Source organism: Ceratotherium simum, chromosome 3 (genome assembly GCF_057802395.1).
Source record: "Ceratotherium simum simum isolate JZ-2026a chromosome 3, ASM5780239v1, whole genome shotgun sequence".
NCBI lineage: Eukaryota > Metazoa > Chordata > Mammalia > Perissodactyla > Rhinocerotidae > Ceratotherium > Ceratotherium simum.
The window spans coordinates 25248290-25266546 of record NC_141902.1 but is presented as its reverse complement, the minus strand read 5'-3'; the positions used below and the strand labels follow the sequence as shown (position 1 = coordinate 25266546).

Genomic DNA, 18257 nt, shown 5'->3' with positions numbered 1-18257 from the left:
AGCCAGAGGAGATTGTGGCTGCCTTCAGGTCTGGGGGCCCTCCTACTGTGGATAATTTTCCAGAGTTTGCACCTGTGGCATCTCATTTAAGTCTCCAAGAGTTTGCCACACTCAGCAGGCAGCACAACAGAAGGCCCAGGAGGCTGAGCCCTTTGCCCAAGGCCTTTGGCTCCCTCGCCCAGTTCTTTCCACTCTCTCTATAGTGACTGCTCTTTGCCCGCCTGTTCTGAAGCCCAGATAAACTGCTGCCCAAAATGCCTCCTAGGGGGCAGCTGCAGGAGACAGTCCTAGAGGCAAGCACAGCCCCCCTGGATCTGGCGTTCACCTGCTGTCTGACCTTGGGCACGCCTCTAGCTTCTCTGGGCGTCAATGTATTTCCTATAAAACAATGTCTAAGGCTTCCACTATTTCTAAGACTACATCTAATAACTCCAATATCTGTTGTATGGCAGAGAATTCAACAGAAGTAGAGGAAGGAAGGACCGATTCCCAGGGCTGAGGATGTATCTATTTTGACATCACGTAGTTGGTTTCCCTGGAAATAATTATCTCCCCTGGAGCACCACTGAGTCCAAACACAGCAGTTTTGAAGCTGAGATTCTGGGATTCACAGACAACTTTCTGGGAACATCTCAATGCTCTCAGTGAAAGAAAAATGGTTCTCCAATAAAATAAAATGGAGGTGTCAAGGAGCATCCAGGAGAAATAAGGTGGCTGCACAAGAAAACGAAGAAAAAAGGTAAACTGAGGAAATTTTTAAGTAAATAACTTTGTGTCCAATTTGATTCTTGAAAGGAAACAGAGCAATTCACAGTGATGGATGAATGATGGAGACTAAAATAAAGACACTTCTGATAGCTCTCCTTAGACCGGCCCTTCACCTGCACCGTTCTGATACCCTCACAGCACAGGCAGCACATACTGCCCAAGGCCCGCTCTATCAGGAGGCCCCTAAGTTCTGGGGAGAGAAAGCCCATAATCCCTCAGATGTGCAGCTCTCCTTTCCCTACCATGAGGCACCCACCTAGCAAGAGCCCACTGAGTCAGAAGTGGGGAGATGCTCTGCCCCATCTGAAGCCAGGGTGCTCCCCTGGATGTGACCAGGCATTTTCTTATTCAGCAGACATGTTAGGGAACCTCTAAAGGCCAGGCTGGAACACAAAGTGACTAGGAAGAAAGAGGCCATGTCCAAGGACATGAGCTACCGTGAAAGATAGCTCTGTCAGTCTGTGCCCGCTGGTTTGTGTACAGACGTCCTTGGCACCTGCATCACAGTGGGGTCTATGGCACAGTAGTAAATGGCGCTGTCTTCAGTCCTCACTGGGGAGATCACCAAGTGGAAGGTTTTCTGGGTCTTACCATGCTGCACGGAAAACCGACCCTGAGTAAAATCCGCATCTAGGGAGCGAGAGTTATCCCTGTATAGGATAAACTGCAAGGAATGATCTGGCCTCATTCGGTACCAGTATAAATCTGGATTTGAGTATGAGGTTTTGTAAGCACAGAGTAGTGTCACCTTATTGCCACTTGCCACTGTCTGGTCTGGGGAACTCTGGGTCACTTGGTTACACATCACATCGTTGGCTGTGAAGACAAGAAATGAGAAAATAGTGAAGTCCTGCACACCCCAGCACTGGGGTCAGCACAGGCCCACCAGGGAGATCAGTGGGCAGAGGCAGGAGAAGGACACAGAGGTCAAAGTCAAAGACAGGAATAACTGGAAGGCCAAGTGTGAAAGAGAAAGAAGCCAAGACTTTGAAAGTCAGAGAAAGGGACATGGGGTTACAGAACAAGAAGAATGGAAACAAAGAATCTACTCACAGAAGAACAAACAGATGAAGCCCACAAGAAAAATCATCTTCTTTTTTATCAGGGCAGAGGATGTAGAATAACCCCGGCTCCTGAGAGCTCTGAGACCCTCTTAGGACCTCTGACGGGAGAGAGGGGGAGGGAAATGAGAGGAGACGAGCAGCAGACAGTCACGTGACCGGACTACCTGTGACTCTGAGGCAAGTGCTTTCAGCCAAGAGACTGTTGTTGTCATTGTTATTTTGGTCCTCAATCTATCCTGAACTAATCCTTTTGTAAAAAACAATGAAAATAAATTATTTAAAAAAAAAACAAATGGAGACTGCAAGCCCAGCAATCACATGGTTAGATATCAAATTGCTACAAAAGTGGCTTACCCTCCGTTTTCGCAGCCTCTGGTCACAGAGCGGGGTACCAGCCCACGATCACACTCGAGTGGCACTGTTGCATAGCACCCAGCACTCTGTATGCACTTGCCGTCCTCAAGAAATGGAAGAAATGAATGAGAACCTTAGACTGGTTCCGTACTCCTCCGTGTAAAGAGGGAGGGAGGAGGGTCACACAAGATCATTTCTAAAATCTCTCCTAGCCCTGAATTCTAGAAATCTTCTGTTTCTGCTGCTTGAGGGAGTACCCTGATCCTGAGAGTGCTTCCTGCACTTCATATGGCGTGACTTTCCATCTCTCCTTAGGCCCTTAGCGGCACACACGTGCTCCAGTTGGAAAATTCTCCCCCGAGGCAGAGCTTCCCAACGGGAGGACTGCCATGAGTGGGTTCTAGGCTTGCTGATGTGGTGCTGAGAGAGGCCACAGGGCCTGGGGTGGCTGGAGCCCCTATGGCCAGCCCCTCCCAGCCACATGGCATGAAAATATTGTCTTCTTTGTAAGCCAGGAGAGGACAACAGTTGGGAGGCACTGCCCTAAAAAACAGTAGACTGACTAACTCCTTCTCCCCCACTGGGGAGTGTTTCCAAGAGTCCTCTGTTTCCCTCACATCCAACTCATCAGTTAGTCCTGTCAGTTCTACCAGGAAATACACCTCCATTCTGTGCACTGCTCTCCACCTCCACTGCCACCAGCCCCTGCAAACACCATCATCTCTTGTCGGGACCACTGCAACAACCCTCTAACTGGTCCCCTTGCTTCTGCTCTTGGCCCTGGACAATCTCTTGCCCAGGTCTTCATAAAATATAAATCAGATGAAGCCCCTTGGACCTCCTTTCCTGGGCCTGTGACACCCTGCAAATGGTCTGGCCACTGCCTCTTGTCCAGCCTCTCACACATCCTCTCCTCCCTTTCTCACTCCCCTTCAACTTTCCTTCTGGTCCTCTATCTGCCTTGCTTTTCTAGCTGCCTGAAGCTTGGTTCCAGTTTTTCACGAGTCTCAGCTCAAGGAGGCTTTCCCTGGCCACTCCAAGTCAATTAGTCACGCACTCACCCAGAGTCACCCTTGATTACGTCTCTGTCTTATTTTCCCTCACATCACTATTTTAAATCATCGGAATTATATGCATTTATTATTTGTCTTTCCCTTCTCAGCCCACATGCACACACATACACCATCACGGAAGCTCCATGAAGGCAGGCAGCTGGTTTATCTTTTCCTTGACATGTCCCAGCCCCTAGGATTATGTCTGCACACCATTGACACTCAATAAATATTTGTGAACAAAGAAATACAACTTTCTCCCTTAAAAACTCACCATTGGCATGGATAAGCTTGCCAGATTTAGCAAATAAAAATACAGGACACCCAGTTAAGTTTGCATTTCAAATAAACAACAAAAAGTATTTTTGCAATATCTGGAACATGCCATATTTGGGACATATTTACACTAAAAAGGTATTCATTGTTTATCTGAAATTCAAATTTCCCTGGGCATCTTGTTTTATCTGGCCACCCTAATCAGGAAGAATACCAAATGTGAGCACCAGGCAGTCCAAAGTTCCACCATGAGCATCCTCAGGACCCTGGATGTGAAAGAGGAAGGTTCAGCAACCAGGGCTGCCCACCTGTGCAGCTGCTGCCCAGCCTGCACTGCCACCTGCTGGTAGGGGTCCCCTCTAAAAGGAACCCAGCCCCTCTGCGGGAGGAAGGTCATTCAGAGATTCCGGGTCTCCGACATCCATGGGCTTTGCCAGTCCCCACTCAGTCTCCGAGTGTCTGTCCCTGCTCTAAAGCTGTCGCCCAGGCTTGATATGTGTATATCAAGTGTTCCCGAGTGTTACCTTCCTGAACTAGGCAGTAAAAGTTTTCAAATTAAACTGCTACTCCTCTTCTGACTGCCCAACCTCAGTTACATCTGACCACACCAGAGAACAGAGAGGATGGCTTCAGAGACCCTCACACAGAGGGACCCACCCTCTCCCTAATGCTTCACACAGAAGGTTCAGACACTGAGACGGCCTTGGGGTGATGTAATCAGGACTATCCCCACTGTGGTGTCCTTCCAACATTCCGTGACCGGCCTCCCTTCAGGAAGGGCACTGCTCAGAACAGCAGCATAGTTTCACAGTTAAGAGTGGGCTTCTGGAGCCGGACTGCCTGGGTTCATATCAGCTCCAGCATTTACTTACAGCATTTACTACAGCCTTTACTCACACGGCAAGTAACCTAACCCCTTCCATGCCTCAATTTCTCCATCTGTAAAGTGGGGATAATAATAGTTTTTTCGCAGGACTGTTGGAAAATTAGATGCAATAACACACACCATACACCCAGCAAATGACCTAGGAATGTTAGGTATTGCTGTTGCTTTTGTCATTTTTATTAAATAGACTGATGAATATAGTTCCTGAGAACTTTATTCCATCAAAGATGTGCAGAGAAAAGATGCTGAGTAAATCTAAAAAATAAAGTTGTGAAATCTGGCAAAAGACATGTTGCACCATGTATCAACCAATGGCAAAAAACAGTGACTCATACCTTAATTTGCTGTCATTGCACAAGCATGTTGTAGAGCTCTGCACTCCCTAGAGACCTGAGCCAGCTGTGTTCTTCCCAAATCCCTAAGAGCATTAGGAGTATGAGAAATGAGCCTCCTAGCCCGCTGTTCTATGTCTTCCAAAAGCTGCAACAAGCCTATTTGTGAAAGACTACAATGTGTGACCCCCACTTTGAGTGACCCCCAAAGTTTAGGGATAAGAGAGACCCTCAAGATTTAATGACCTTTTACAGATGCATTCCCCTTGAATTTCTCTGCCCCATCTCCCTTAAACTTACTGATACCTGTAGCCTAAGCAGCTCCCCAAGGCAGCGAGTGCCCTGGACTGCCTTTCATTAGGCTGGAATCACCACTAAGAGGGGCCCTTGGGCCTGGTGGGGTCCAAAGGAGTTGATAAACAAGGCCACTCTTGTTCCTCAGCTTGGATCTTGGTCACTATCACTCAAAAAAGGAACATTTCTCCCAGTTTCTTTTGAGATGGGCAGCTTTGTTTTTGACCTTGCAGCACCCTCTGCTGCTCTAATTAGCCCATCTCCATAAATAGGTCACACTGGATCTTGACAGAAAATAGGTCAGGGAAGGAAAATATTCTTTGTTCACAACTTAAGTCAAAGCTGCTGCGTCTGTTCCCATTCCCCTTTCAACCCTGAGACTGGCAGCTGCTTCTCTGTTGGTGCAAAAGGCCCATTCTCCCCAGGCACTTAGAGGACTGTCTTTGAGAATGTGAGTCAGCACCCTGAAAGGGTAGATGGACATCTTCCTGTCAACAAAAAGCCTAATGCAACAGTAAAGGACATAGAGAAATTTCTTTGGGTGGATATGGACAAACACATCTCTTTTTTATGAAAGAATAGCAACGTAATTAAAAAGGAAAAGCTTAGAAACGTCTGAACGTGTGGTGATGGGAGTGAGTGGTCTAGAGAAAGAGTTTCTGCATCACTTTCTTCCTGTGCCACATTCCATTCCAAGACCTCCAGGGCAGACCTGGGCTGATGGATAACAGGAAGCATGCCAGGGAGGGACCAAGGTCCAATAGACGTCTTCCACCCCCAGGACCTCTGTTTTGGGGAAAGATCTTGCTGAAGGCCCTTTGGGCAAGAACGAGTATGAAGAACCCTACCATGGTTTGTTGCCCAGTGCCGTCTACAAAGCCAGCATCTGAGGAAAGCTGTGAGGAAGAAGGGATACTCGATGCTGTTTCTATTGCCACCTCTGGAGCAGCCTCTGGAAAGAATAGCCTTGGTCCAACCAGGTCAGTGATACCTTTTGTGATGGGGCTGTTTGGGACCTGGCCTGACTCTTGCCAACCAGATTTCTCAGGCCATCTGTAGGGTCTTCTTTCCAATTATTCCCCAGGGCATGGGGGACAAACAGGTTGTATCTCAATTACCAAGGGCTAGCAATTGGTAGTGGCTCTGGGCACACTGTTAAGAAGGATTGTGAGGTCACATCTAGACTCAGAGGAAAAGAGTGACGTGTCTTTTAGCAATATCTGCCATGGGAGCAGGAGCAGGAGGTAACACCACACTGCTTTGTATTTGCCACCCCTGCTCTAGATGTCATTCCTGTAATGAGTCCTGCAGAGAAAGCATAATCAGAGCCAACTCTCTGTTGGATTACCCCTTTGGTAAAGGGCAAATTTCTAAATCTCTATCTTTCCTTTGGCTTCCCTGGGATCTCATGGGCCATTTCCCCCACTGTCATTGCTGTTGCCTGCAGCCTAAGAAACAAATTTTAAAAATAAATTAAGATGCTCTATATCTCTCTCTAAAATCATAAACTATGCACCAAATCAAACATCTCCCTTGTATGGCTTCCCCACTGTTTAACAGAGATAATCATACCTGGGCTGGCAGGGGGGCCACTAAGGATAGAGACTACCCAGGGAACATCCTTCTTCTCTTGAGTAACAAGAAGGGAGCAACAGAGAGCAGGACTGGGACTCGAGTGGCCTGAGTTCTAGCCCCAGCTCTGCCTCTATCTGCCTACATGACCTTGAGCAAATTTACCCCTCAGGGCTTCAGCTTCTTTATCTTTCAAATGATGGCATTGGCCCAGGCAGTTGCTAAGTTCCCTTCCAGGTCTTCTAGGATGCTAACATATAAAGCTACAGATCTGACCTGGGAGAGTTATCAGTTTATAGTCCCCTGCGTATGTTGCCAGAACTCCCCATTGCCCAGCAAGGGGGAAAACAAAGCATGAGTCTTCATTGAGGGGTAGCATAATTTCTTGATTCAATATGTGTGACTCATCGGAGCCTGGAGGTTCATGCCCAGATGCCAACTTGGAATCCAGTTATTATTGCATCTGGGAGAGAGAAAGTGCTGAAAACAGCCTTTGGAAAAAACATCGATTTGGCCAAGGGAAAAAAAAGAAAGAAGAAGGTTCTGCATAGTGTGATAACATTTTGATATCTTATTTACCATCTCCATCCCTAGAATCTACTCTGCCTCTCCTGTCTCTGCTCTGAAAGAGAGAAGGAGGGCAGACCTTTCCCAGGGAAGATGAGGCCCCTGTGGGGGACACAGTGGTTCTCAGTCTAGTGAGGAAGGAGAACAAAGCTGACGCCACCTCCCTTTCAGCCATCCTGAACCTTCTGGTTTTCGTAAAGGTGCTCACTCCTGTGGGAACGGGGTTAATAGGAAACTGACATTTGGAGCCAAGACTAGAGGAATCATGAAACTCAGCAAGTAATATCTGGCAGAATTAATATTTTTTATCTGAAAATTGTCAGAGAGATAGTCAAGTGTTCCTTAAGGAATAGGAACAAAAGATGAATGTTTAATACAATTCAATTTAACAAATATTTACTAAGTGCCTATGGTTTTTCCCAGGGATCATCTGGGCCAGTTTCTGAGGAGACATCGCCATTGCCCTAAGGGAGGCAGGGGTTTGTCAATGGGCCAGAGACATATGAACAATGACAACAGATTTACCTTTGAGACCCAGACACGGATAACTGTGGCCCTGAGGAATTAGCTTAGCTTCAGAAAAAAAAAAATGTGCACAACAACGTGGATAATCTAAAACACAAGGTAATCAAAAATGTTATTTTATGATTGGCTTTAGCGTGGATTTCATTATTTTGTAGGGCAGATTTATCTTCCCAATTGTACGTTTTCTTGAGCTGATCTGTAAAGTCTATGGGGGAAAAGCATTTTAAGAATCATACATTTCTGAAATTAGGCTCCCGCAGTCAGCAGTGGAGAAGTGGCACTTTTTGTCCTAATGAAAAAGGGGGCCTGGCACCTCTCATAGACCTGATGCCCACAAGAGTCTCCTTCCTTGCCCTAGGTCAGAACCAGTGGTGAACCACCCAGAAATCATGGCTCTTATAGATCTGTACAACAGGGTGGGCAACAAAGAAACGGCCTACTAGGTGTGTGGGATTTGGGGCTCTGAGATGCCTGTGAAGCCAGAGAAGAACTTTGGACCACCCTAACATGGTTGGTCCTGCTCTCCTCATGGCCTGAGTCCTGAGCTGCATTAGTAGGAGAGGGGCAACACTAAATGACCTTGCTCATGAAGCTGCCCCCCTATAGTGCCCCTCATCACACTAGAGACCTCTGCAGTCTGAGAAGAGGAAGTCGCAGCCCAGCACTAAGAGGGACTTTTGGTAAAGGGCCCAGGCACTGTGTGAAGGGCACTGAGAAACCCACCTTTGGGAAGGGGACTCAGTTGACTGTAACCTTGGGTGAGTACCTCCATTTTCCACGTAGTATTAGCAGAACTTCCTCCATATCTAACACCTGATAATCAGAAAGCTGAGACTCTTGGCTAGATGATGAATTCCCTTATTAGATGGGAAAAGGCTGAAAGATCAAACCTCCTTTCCTCTGGTTGAGCAAGAGCCTGTAGTTTATGTAAAGGCATCAGCTCCTGTGAGAAGGAAGGAAATAGAAAATTAACATTTGGAACTGGGACTCAAGTGAGAGTGAAACTTAGTAAGTATGAGCTTTCAACCAAAGGTGTCAGTTTATTTGGTTTGGTTTTTGAATTATCTGGAAGCTCCAAGAAAGAACACTTCTCCCTGAGGATTTGGTTCCAAAATTCTGACTTCAAACTTCTAAAAAAGATCAAATGTTAAGGCAGATGGTAGGCTTGGAAAACTCTATTTCCCTATGTAATAAGTAGAGACCTACTTTTCTTTTGTTTACTTATTTGTTTTATTTTGTTTAGGAATTGGGGAGGAGGATCAGATACCCTGGGGGAAAAAATTTGCACAGCATTTTTGGATAAATTAGATGCAGAGAATCAAATCAAAGATTATCAGCTCAGAAAGTCCTTAAAGACCAGCTAACTCAGCTCTTTGATTTTGCAAATGAGGACAATGAAACTCAGAGAGGTTGTGACTTGCTCAAGGCCCCACAGCTAGCCTGGTCCAGGGCAAAGCCAAGACAGCTCTTAGCTCTGACCAGGCCAGACCCAAGGGAGAGAAAACATCACAGTCCTTAGCCATGCAGTTTCATCTGCACCTTAAACAGTCTGTGTCTACGACTTAGTGAACTCAAAAGAGAACCCCAGGGTTCCAACGGGAGAGGAAATCACTGCATGCCTGTTGGTGGGGAAAGCTAGCTGAAGTAGGAACAATAGATGAACTTGGTATTAGGGGAAAGGTACAGCCCTCTGCAGACTGAGGCAGGGATGGAAAAAGCCAAAATGAAAATGCTGGTCTTGTCTCCAGACAACAACTATGACCATCAAACACCACCTATAAATTCTACACAGCTAATTTCTTTCCCAATGGGAGTTTATGTTCTTTGATAGATTGCATCAGATATACAATTGTTTGGACCACAGAACATGTATATAGAATTGGCTTGCTGAGCCTTCTGGTATCTTAAAGTGGCAATTACATCTCTGGACATAATTCTCAGCCCTAAAGCTCCAGGCTACCAGAAAGAAAGACACCATCACTTAGCCTGTCTTAGAGACTTGGAGGTTGAAGAAAAATTTTAGTTCTTGGGAAGCTCTGCAAAGCTGGGTTCATTAACTCCACACCACAGGTTTTTACAAAGCCCCCCATCACAGTGATCAGCAATCCAGTGGTTCTAAGATCACATTCGGGAAGGGAACTCAGCTCACAGTGAATCCTGGTAAGTGGAGGGGAGCATTGAACCCTCTTCTTGAGTGTGATTTGAGATCCTTTTTATTCCAACTAATGTGGATGTGGTTTCTTGGCCCATCTCTGCTAATATTCAAGTCCTGCGTGGCTAAAAGATGCCCTCTCCACGTCCCTCAGGATGGTCCAACTGTGAAGGTGCATCCATGCAGCTGAATACAGCTTTTGCTAAATTCTCACAAAAAACACTTAACCACATCATCAAACTGCTTGGTGTCTCTTCTGTTGCCCTCAAAGCCCTGCTGGTTTATCAGTTAGAGGAACAGAAGTGCCCAGGAATCTTTAGATTTTTAGGTCATTGTGAAAAGAGGAATGTTGACAACATGCTTGGCTTCTTAGGAAGAAAATAATGATGATTTATTAATTGCTTACTATATGCTAGGCAAGTGCTGCATGCTTTCCATCCGTTATCACATTCAATCCCTATACCTGCTTTGTGGGTTGGGTGCTATTATCACCCTTGTTTTACAAAAGAAAACTTTTTATATTTTTATATCTTATATTTTTATAGAGGTGCAGAAAAGTTGAGTAACTTGTTCAAATTAATTCAGTAAGAAAGAGGACCTGGAATTTAATTCTTGGCACTCAGATTCCAGAGCTAAGTGTTTATTAGTGGGGGGATTATGTTTGGGGGGAAAGTCACTGATGCTTTGGTCTCTAATGTTGCTAAAAATAATGCCTAGAGAAGTGTGCTCTCAGCAAGTAAAGCCAGGGCTTGATCAACAGGACCACTGCGAGCCACTTACATATCCTAATTCATACAACAGCATCACCAAGCAGTCAGCATTCTCCCACTTTACATATAGGGAAACTGAGGCACAGCAAGTTAATGAACTTGCCCTGGGTTTCAAACCCAAGTCTGCCTGACCCCAAAGCCTGGGCTATTTCAAATTAACTACAACCGCCAACGAGCCAGTTAGGTAATTAATTAATTAATTAATGACAACATTCTAACTGGCTATTAGGTAAAGATTGATTAAATTTATTCCACAGTTCCTCTCCCTTTTCAGGAATAATCATACAGTTGTATAATCGCACAGCATTGTGTTTCTACCTTTGTGCGTTCCTGGGGGAGCGGGAGGAGCCCTGGTTCCCAGCCCCTGGTGGAAGGGTCTCGGCAGTATTTGTAAAGCAGTCTGTGGAGGTGTAACTCAGGCGGATCTGAAAAACTTTTCTTTGGCAAAGGAACAAAACTGACAGTAAAGCCAAGTAAGTTTGAATAACTAATGCTTCCAAATTTCTCTCCAGAATCCTAATTCCTAAATTTTCCATTCTGCTCTATAACCCAAGTCCAAACCACGGCAGCCACATTGAGGGCTTCCAGTTCAAACAACCGCTGATGTGAACCTACCTCAGGTGGGACCCTGCTGTTCACCCTCACATGCTATTTTATCTAACAAATGAGAATGACAGTGCTAGGGAAGCATTGGACTAAGGAGTCAGATTGTTAGAAAGCTTAATTTCATACTATCACTGGTGGAATTTTCCATGGAATTAAGAGAAAATCAATTAACTCTCTGAGCCTCTAGTTTCTTCCTCTGTGAAATGAAGGAGGCAATTCCTACCCCTGTTTTACCAAAGCAGGTGTGCTGTGAGGGAAGGTCAGCACATTTCCAGTAAAGTGACAATAGTGCAGGGAAAAAAAAAAAAGGAAAGCCCCCAGGTGGTCCATCAGCTCTACCACCAGACCTCATTATAAAGAGCTGGTTTTATCAGGGATAACAGGTAAACATTTAAGCAGATAGCTAGGGGAGCTTGGGCAACTGAGTTTTTGTAGAGTCTCGTGTCATTGTGTGATATGGGAACCAGTAATAAGCTGATATTTGGAAAAGGAACAACTCTTAGAGTTCATCCAGGTATGTTTTAAAGATTATTTGTTTCTAAACATAAGCCACCACTCTTAGATATTCAGTGCAAGATCACTGAATTACCCAGTTATTAGCATCTTTGGAGGCTTGGTGCCATGGGTCTTTCTGGTGAAAATGATAATGAAGGCAGCCTCTGATGGATCCCCTTTAGGAATGCTTCCTCAACACCTTTAAGCTCTTGGAAATGTTCAGCTTGCTTTTGGTGTTGTTGGAGATGCGTGTGTGGCAAATGGAATCAGAATTGAAGTTTTAGTGTGTAGAGGCAGAAAGCATTGAGAAAGAAAGGGAGGAAAAGAAAGAACAGATTAAACTAAGGTCCACAGCAGTGGCAGGAGGTATGCAATGCAACGTGATCCAAAAGGAGACAGTGAGATGTAGTCTACTGACATAAACAACCAAACGGCTACTCTCGTATGACCTACCTTGTCTTCCTAAGGCCTCCATATTGGTACAATTAGGAAAAGAATTGTCTAATCTCTCAAAATCTTGAAGCCAAGCTACTTAAGTAAAGCCATGTAAGATTTTCTGGTGCTGACACTGATATAAGCTGATATTTAGGGAAAGGGTAAGATTGAAAGCAAGTATTCAAAATGGTCTGAAAGATCAGGAACTTCTGAAAACATGCCCTAGGGCGCCGTTAAGTGCTGCATTTCTAATTGGGACATTTTCGTACTTGCCTTGGCTGAGCTCTGCAACAGAGAAGCCCCTTTTGATACCCACTCATATCTGTGCCCCTCAGTGAAAAAGTGGCAACTAAGCTTGGAAGTGTGAGAGAAGGATTCCCTAATCCAAATGCAATAACGGCCCTTCTCTCAGTCTTGTAATACCCAGAGGGATACTTTGAGTGCTGCCCACCATTCTCAAAAAAAACTTAATTTCAACTAATTTGAATGTAGCTGAAATTTTGCTCCATGAGGAAGTCTCTGTTTTCTGCAACAGAAGCTTGTTCCAGACAATTGTTTGGGGTTTAACTTTTGCTTACAATTCCTAAGAGGTACCGACTACCCAATGGGTTTTTCACAGTAAAACTTCCACTTTCCTGTCCAGATTATTATACACATTAGAAAGGCTAGAATCAGCATGTCCTAGTGAGTATCATGTTAGTTCCAGATGACCTTCCTAAAGTGCCTTACACATGAGATAAAAAGCATTTCCATGCTGACCTGTGTGTCCAGTTGCTAACCAGAGTCCAAAGAGCAGGTGGGTCAACTGCTGTGTTTCCAAACTGGGCTGGATATTTAGAGTCCTCCAGATATTAGAAACGATCTTCAGAAAAAGCACGTGATTCCATTTTTATTTGTAATTCTTGTCTCTCCCCGAGAAATGTTATAAACTTTCTCCCCAAAGTGTTATATTTCATCCTTCTTTTGGTTCCTTTATTCGTGATACATACAGAGATGGAATACTGGTTGGAATTCAAAAAACATCCATGAGATTTACCTTAAGCTTGCCTGTCAGAGAGATTCTAAGAGCTAAAAAGATGGGAAGCTGACATTTGGGAACTAGATTAAAAAGAAAATCCAAATTAATCCCAAGGAGCAATGCTCATTAGATAGTTATTTAGACATTAGCACGTCAGCTCTGCAAACCTTGGTGCTCGGTTGGCTGGACTGCCCCTATCTCGGGCTTGCTTGGAAGAGTAATAATAACTTGTTCACCCCGGGCCTGCCTTGGGAAGAGAGAAATGTCAACCTCCAGCCCTAAAAACTCTTTGTGAATTGGTTTATTTCAACAGAGTTTATCATTGCACACAGTGTTCTGGAAGTAATAGAAAAGTGCATTAGTAGCTCCTGCAAATGGAAATGAAATGTAAATTTAGATTGTAAATATATGACTGCAGTAAATTGATAGCAAGAAAAAAGATGAAGAGATTAGAAACTTGCCACATTTCTCTAACCCTAAAAGGGATGTTTCTATAAATAGTTTAAAACTATTGAAGAGGAGAGGGGAGGCGGAAGGAGGAGAACAGAGGCAAACAGATTTTCTCCTAACTCTCTTCGTTTTGCAAAACTGGAAATTGTTTTTCAATCAAATTTCCCTGAGCAGAGAAAAGAAACCATGTCTGTTTTCAGACTAAAAGGCATGTGTATGGATGTCTCCTAGAAGTGATTTTGAGGTGGGCTCCCTGTTGATGACAAGTGCTGGCCATGTGCTGGTTGGGGGGAAAAGGAGATGAGTACAAATATGAGTGGAGGGAGAACAAGGAGTCTCACAGGGCAGAATTGCCCCCGGATTGTCTGCCTTGCCGTCTAACCTTTCCCATTTTAGCGGATGGATTAGGCCCCAGATAAGGAGGCCTGAGGATGCAAACAAGAAAGTTTAAGGAGTAAGCCAGCTTAAAACTTTACTCAGGAGACCTAGCATATTCCAATTTTAAAGATTCTTTTAATCCAGCTGTTTTTAGGGAGAGCTCTATAAAGCCTGAAAGAAAGGAAATTTTTTAAAAAGTTAAAATTCTGTAAAGTAGAAATAAAGATGTTAAATATTTACCTGGCAAAGAGATTAAAAATCTGGTACAACTCTACAACTGCTAAAAGAGACTGTCGAGGAGAAAATAGGCAGCCCCAAGAGACACTGTCCTAAACCCCTCTGGCTTGGGAACTTCAGGCCGCTGTTGGCAGCTGGCTTGGGTGCTAGGAGAGCAGATCAGGCATCCTCCTCCAGGGGGAGAGAGAGGGGCCTTGCAGGCAGTTTGTGTAAAGCTGTTTGCTGTGGTGTTACTCAGGGACTGCCGGCCAGAAGCTGGTGTTTGGGCAAGGAACCAGGCTGACCATCAACCCCAGTGAGTATGGAAGGGGAAAGCTACACGGGGACTTCTCCTTTCTAGGCCTCATCCTACGTGCTCTCCTGGAGGGGCACGTACTTGTTTTGCCTAGTGCATCAGTGGGAAGCAGATCAGGAAAGACCAAAAAGCCCTCAAACTTCTACCTTTGAACAGGTACCTGTAAAAACTCCCTCACTGTCCTCTCCTTCTGCAATCAGTTTCCAGTAAACCAGGATCTAGTGAGTTGATGCGAGCAATTTCAATAAATTGCAGAGAAACAACCCCGAAGTGCAATAAAGTAGAGACTTATGTGGGTGCCAGCCAGTGGTAGACAATGAGGGAAGAAGAAAAAGAAATGGATTACCAAAACTAAGGCGGCAGCTTAGACATAAAAAGAAGAAAAACAATAAAAAATTTTAAAATGAATAATATATTTATTTATCAGGACTCCATTGCCCTGTGGAAGCCCAGCTCCCGCCTGCAGCAGCCGCCTTCTATCAAATAAGATGTAGTTTAGTACAGGGTTGCAGGATCAAGCCCCTATTGACCCCAGGGCCCTTCTGCAAAGAGCAGCTCCTGTTCCTGTTTTTGTAAAGCCTCCCCTGACTGTGAGAATAGTGCAGGGAGCAGCTACAAACCCACTTTTGGAAAAGGAACTCTCTTAACTGTGAATCCAAGTAAGTTTGAAGGGCCTGAGGGGGCTGGGGGAGAGATTCAAAACACTTCTTTCTTCTGATTTAAATTAACTTGTCCCCCCAAAACATCTCAGGTTCGTTTCCAAATCTAATGCCTGTGCTGGGAGGATATGGTCCCCATCAGAGAGATTAGAACTCCATTGTACAAAGACTGAATTACCTTCAGCCAAAAAACATTCCTATCATCCATCTTAAACAAGATTATTGGTACAGGGAGAAAAATTGAATACAGGATCCTCAGGGATTCAGCTAAAGCCAGGAAATGTTTGCCAAAAAGATAGAGAGGAAATTGGCATATTGTAACTATGCAAATTCAGTAGACCAAATATAAATCTTCCTGACATAGATACTAAAACTCCCCTAAATTTATCTCCTGAAATAATGGGACCCTGAAATTTCATTAACAAATGCTGGAAATTCAACAGACAGATTTCTTTTCATCTTCTACCTCCACTTTATCTCTCCTAAAGGAACCATTCTCAACCCCTAGTCTGGTAACTGAGATCTCCATGGGTGAGACTGGTTAACTCATGCAGAGCGTTTAACCCCACTTTTTCCTCAGTTATCAAATTCATTGATTGAGCCGCCACTTTACTTAGTTCAACTGAGGAGAGGGGGAAAAATTCATGTGTCCTCTGAGTCATGAGAATAAAGCAGTACATTCTCTCCTTCAAATACACACCCACCCTTCCACAATGGTAATAATGGGTGTGAGTACTTGGAAAAGTTTAAACTGCTATATATAAAAGCAAAAAACTGTGGTTGCTAATGGCAGTTTTGAAAATCTGTGTGTCCGGTGGGCTTGAGAGTAGTGCTTATAAACTAATGCTGGGAAGACTGACTTGTTATAAAATTTGCGTCAAGTGGAAATGGGAAAAACCTGTTGAAGGGCCTCAGTCTCCTTTTGACATAAGCTTAGTGTCCTGGTTGCTGAGTTTTGTTTATTCAAATCTGCTTTCTGTGATTAGGAGAGGATGCAGCACTGGGAGAGGCTCATTGCAAAACAGCCCAGTCAAAGCTCTTGAAAAGACTGGCTCAGGGGGTATAAATGATTAAGGGATACAGTGCATTGAAGGAGTTAATGCAGCCCTGGTAACAAACAGCTTGGAATGTTCTGGGATAGGCCCCGTCTGAAGAACATGCAGTGTGGTTAGCCATGAAGTTGTCATGCGCAAAAGTGCCTTGCTCAGCAGGGGCAAAACCAGCACACGTCTGTAACAACAGAAACAATGAATAATACATGATATTGTTAAATCCCATGCATCCAGTTGTCTCTGAGGCCCTAGCTAGTTAAAGCTTTGAAGGGATTCATATGAACATCTTGGGAGACTCAAGGATGTCACTTTTCAGAGGTTGAGCAGCCAGGCTGGGGACCAGACAGGAGGTTTTATCTTTGGTGTCTCGCTGGAAACACACTAGGGCAGGGCTTTTCAGTGGGCTTTCCAGAAGGCACGGAGAAGCTGGGACCCCCTCTCAGCATATGGTTGGTCTCTTAGGGGCCTGAGAGCTATAGCCCCTACACTGTGAAATGTTGAAGAGGCTAGGGAGTTTGACAGCCTAACCATGCAAAGAAAATATCTGTGCAGGGCAAGCATCCTTCCACATCTCTATGCCAGATTTTCCATGCAATGGGTTCTTTGTATGCAGGGGCTACAAGGTAAGGCTGAAGTCCAAGGGACCCTTGATTAAATTCTGTTTTCCTTCAATCAGCAGAGCACAGAGATTATTGCCACAGCAATGCTTTGGCACCGTCTGTTTGAGGGCTTCATCTGAGGGCAGGCATCTGATTTTGCTTATTTCCTAATGTTATGGAGACTGAAGTAGGGTATGGAGAGCTCTTTAAACAGTGATGCTGTGAAATAGGGAAGAGATGAGAAGGGTCATTTGAATCCCTGACTGCTCTCCTTAAAGCAGATGGACACTTCTTCTTAGCTAAATAATAGCCTTTTTTCTCCCTCTTTTCTTGTTGATAAGCAAGCTAAAGCTTTGACCCTTTGCTAATAAGTGGTTGCTTGAAGAGATGACTGAGAGACAAGCACAAATTCAGTCAAAACAGTTGAATTTAGAAGTTGAATGCAATGAAAGTGCTAAAATATGTGTTTTTCATCTTCTTCGGGGATAGAGTTTGATCACCATTGTGCCAAATAATGAGACTGCCTGAATCTTGCTCCTTACACCTTTTGTAGTATCCACCAGACACGGCCAAGGAGACCCCCAGCTTCCTATGGTTGTGACTATCAGCAATGGAAGCTGTGTTTGGTCAAAGGATGAAATTTACAGCAACTCCAAGTAAACATGCAAGAGCCTGCCTCCAACAGGGACCTCAGTTAGCTCTACCACTATGGCTGCTGGGCTGTTCTGTGAGACCAGGACATCCCAAGAGAGACTGTAGGGTGACCAGCTGTCCTGGTTTGCTTGGGATTGAGGGGCTTCTCAGGTCAAAGATCTTTCTTTGCTAAACCCAGAACAGCCCCCAGGATAGGTAATCACCCTAACAAAGCTGGGGTGTAAACTTTCTGTGAGATCCTAACCTTTGACCAGGTTCAAGACTGACAGAAAATCCACGTGTGTGAAGAAAGGCTCAATTAAACGTGCCCATCATTTTCATTTCTTGTGCTGGGGCATGAAGGGAAGCTCAGAGAGAGTGTTTCATGAGGCTAGAGACTAAACCTCATCTAATTCTAGTCAGCCTCCAAAACGCTGAACACTCTCCTCCTGTCTCCTTGTAATCAATTCATTGTCATCAGAAATGTGTGACACCTCGAAGAGAGGGGAGGACATGTCTTTAAAATTGATCAGAGAAATTGTCCTGAAAATGATGCTATAAAATGGAAATGAGACCTTTAGAAAGAGAGATGCTGAACATGAGAAATCAGTAAGCCTCAGGATGAAAACCAGATGAAATGGAAAGGGATGGGAGGCAGGCCCTCGGGGGGATGCAGCAGGTCAGTGTTCCAGGACCAGATGTGGAAATGGTGCTCTGACCTTTGGTGGGAAGAAACTCAGCCTCACAGATCCAGGCCCCTTTGGGCTAGTTTCTTCTTCCCAGAATTA

General features: G+C 44.7%; 1 gene segment (V, D, J or C); it reads left to right on the top strand.

The window, feature by feature from the left end:
• LOC101391383 (T-cell receptor alpha chain constant-like) overlaps positions 1-18257 on the top strand; it is a 440175-nt gene that overhangs the window by 355819 nt on the left and 66099 nt on the right.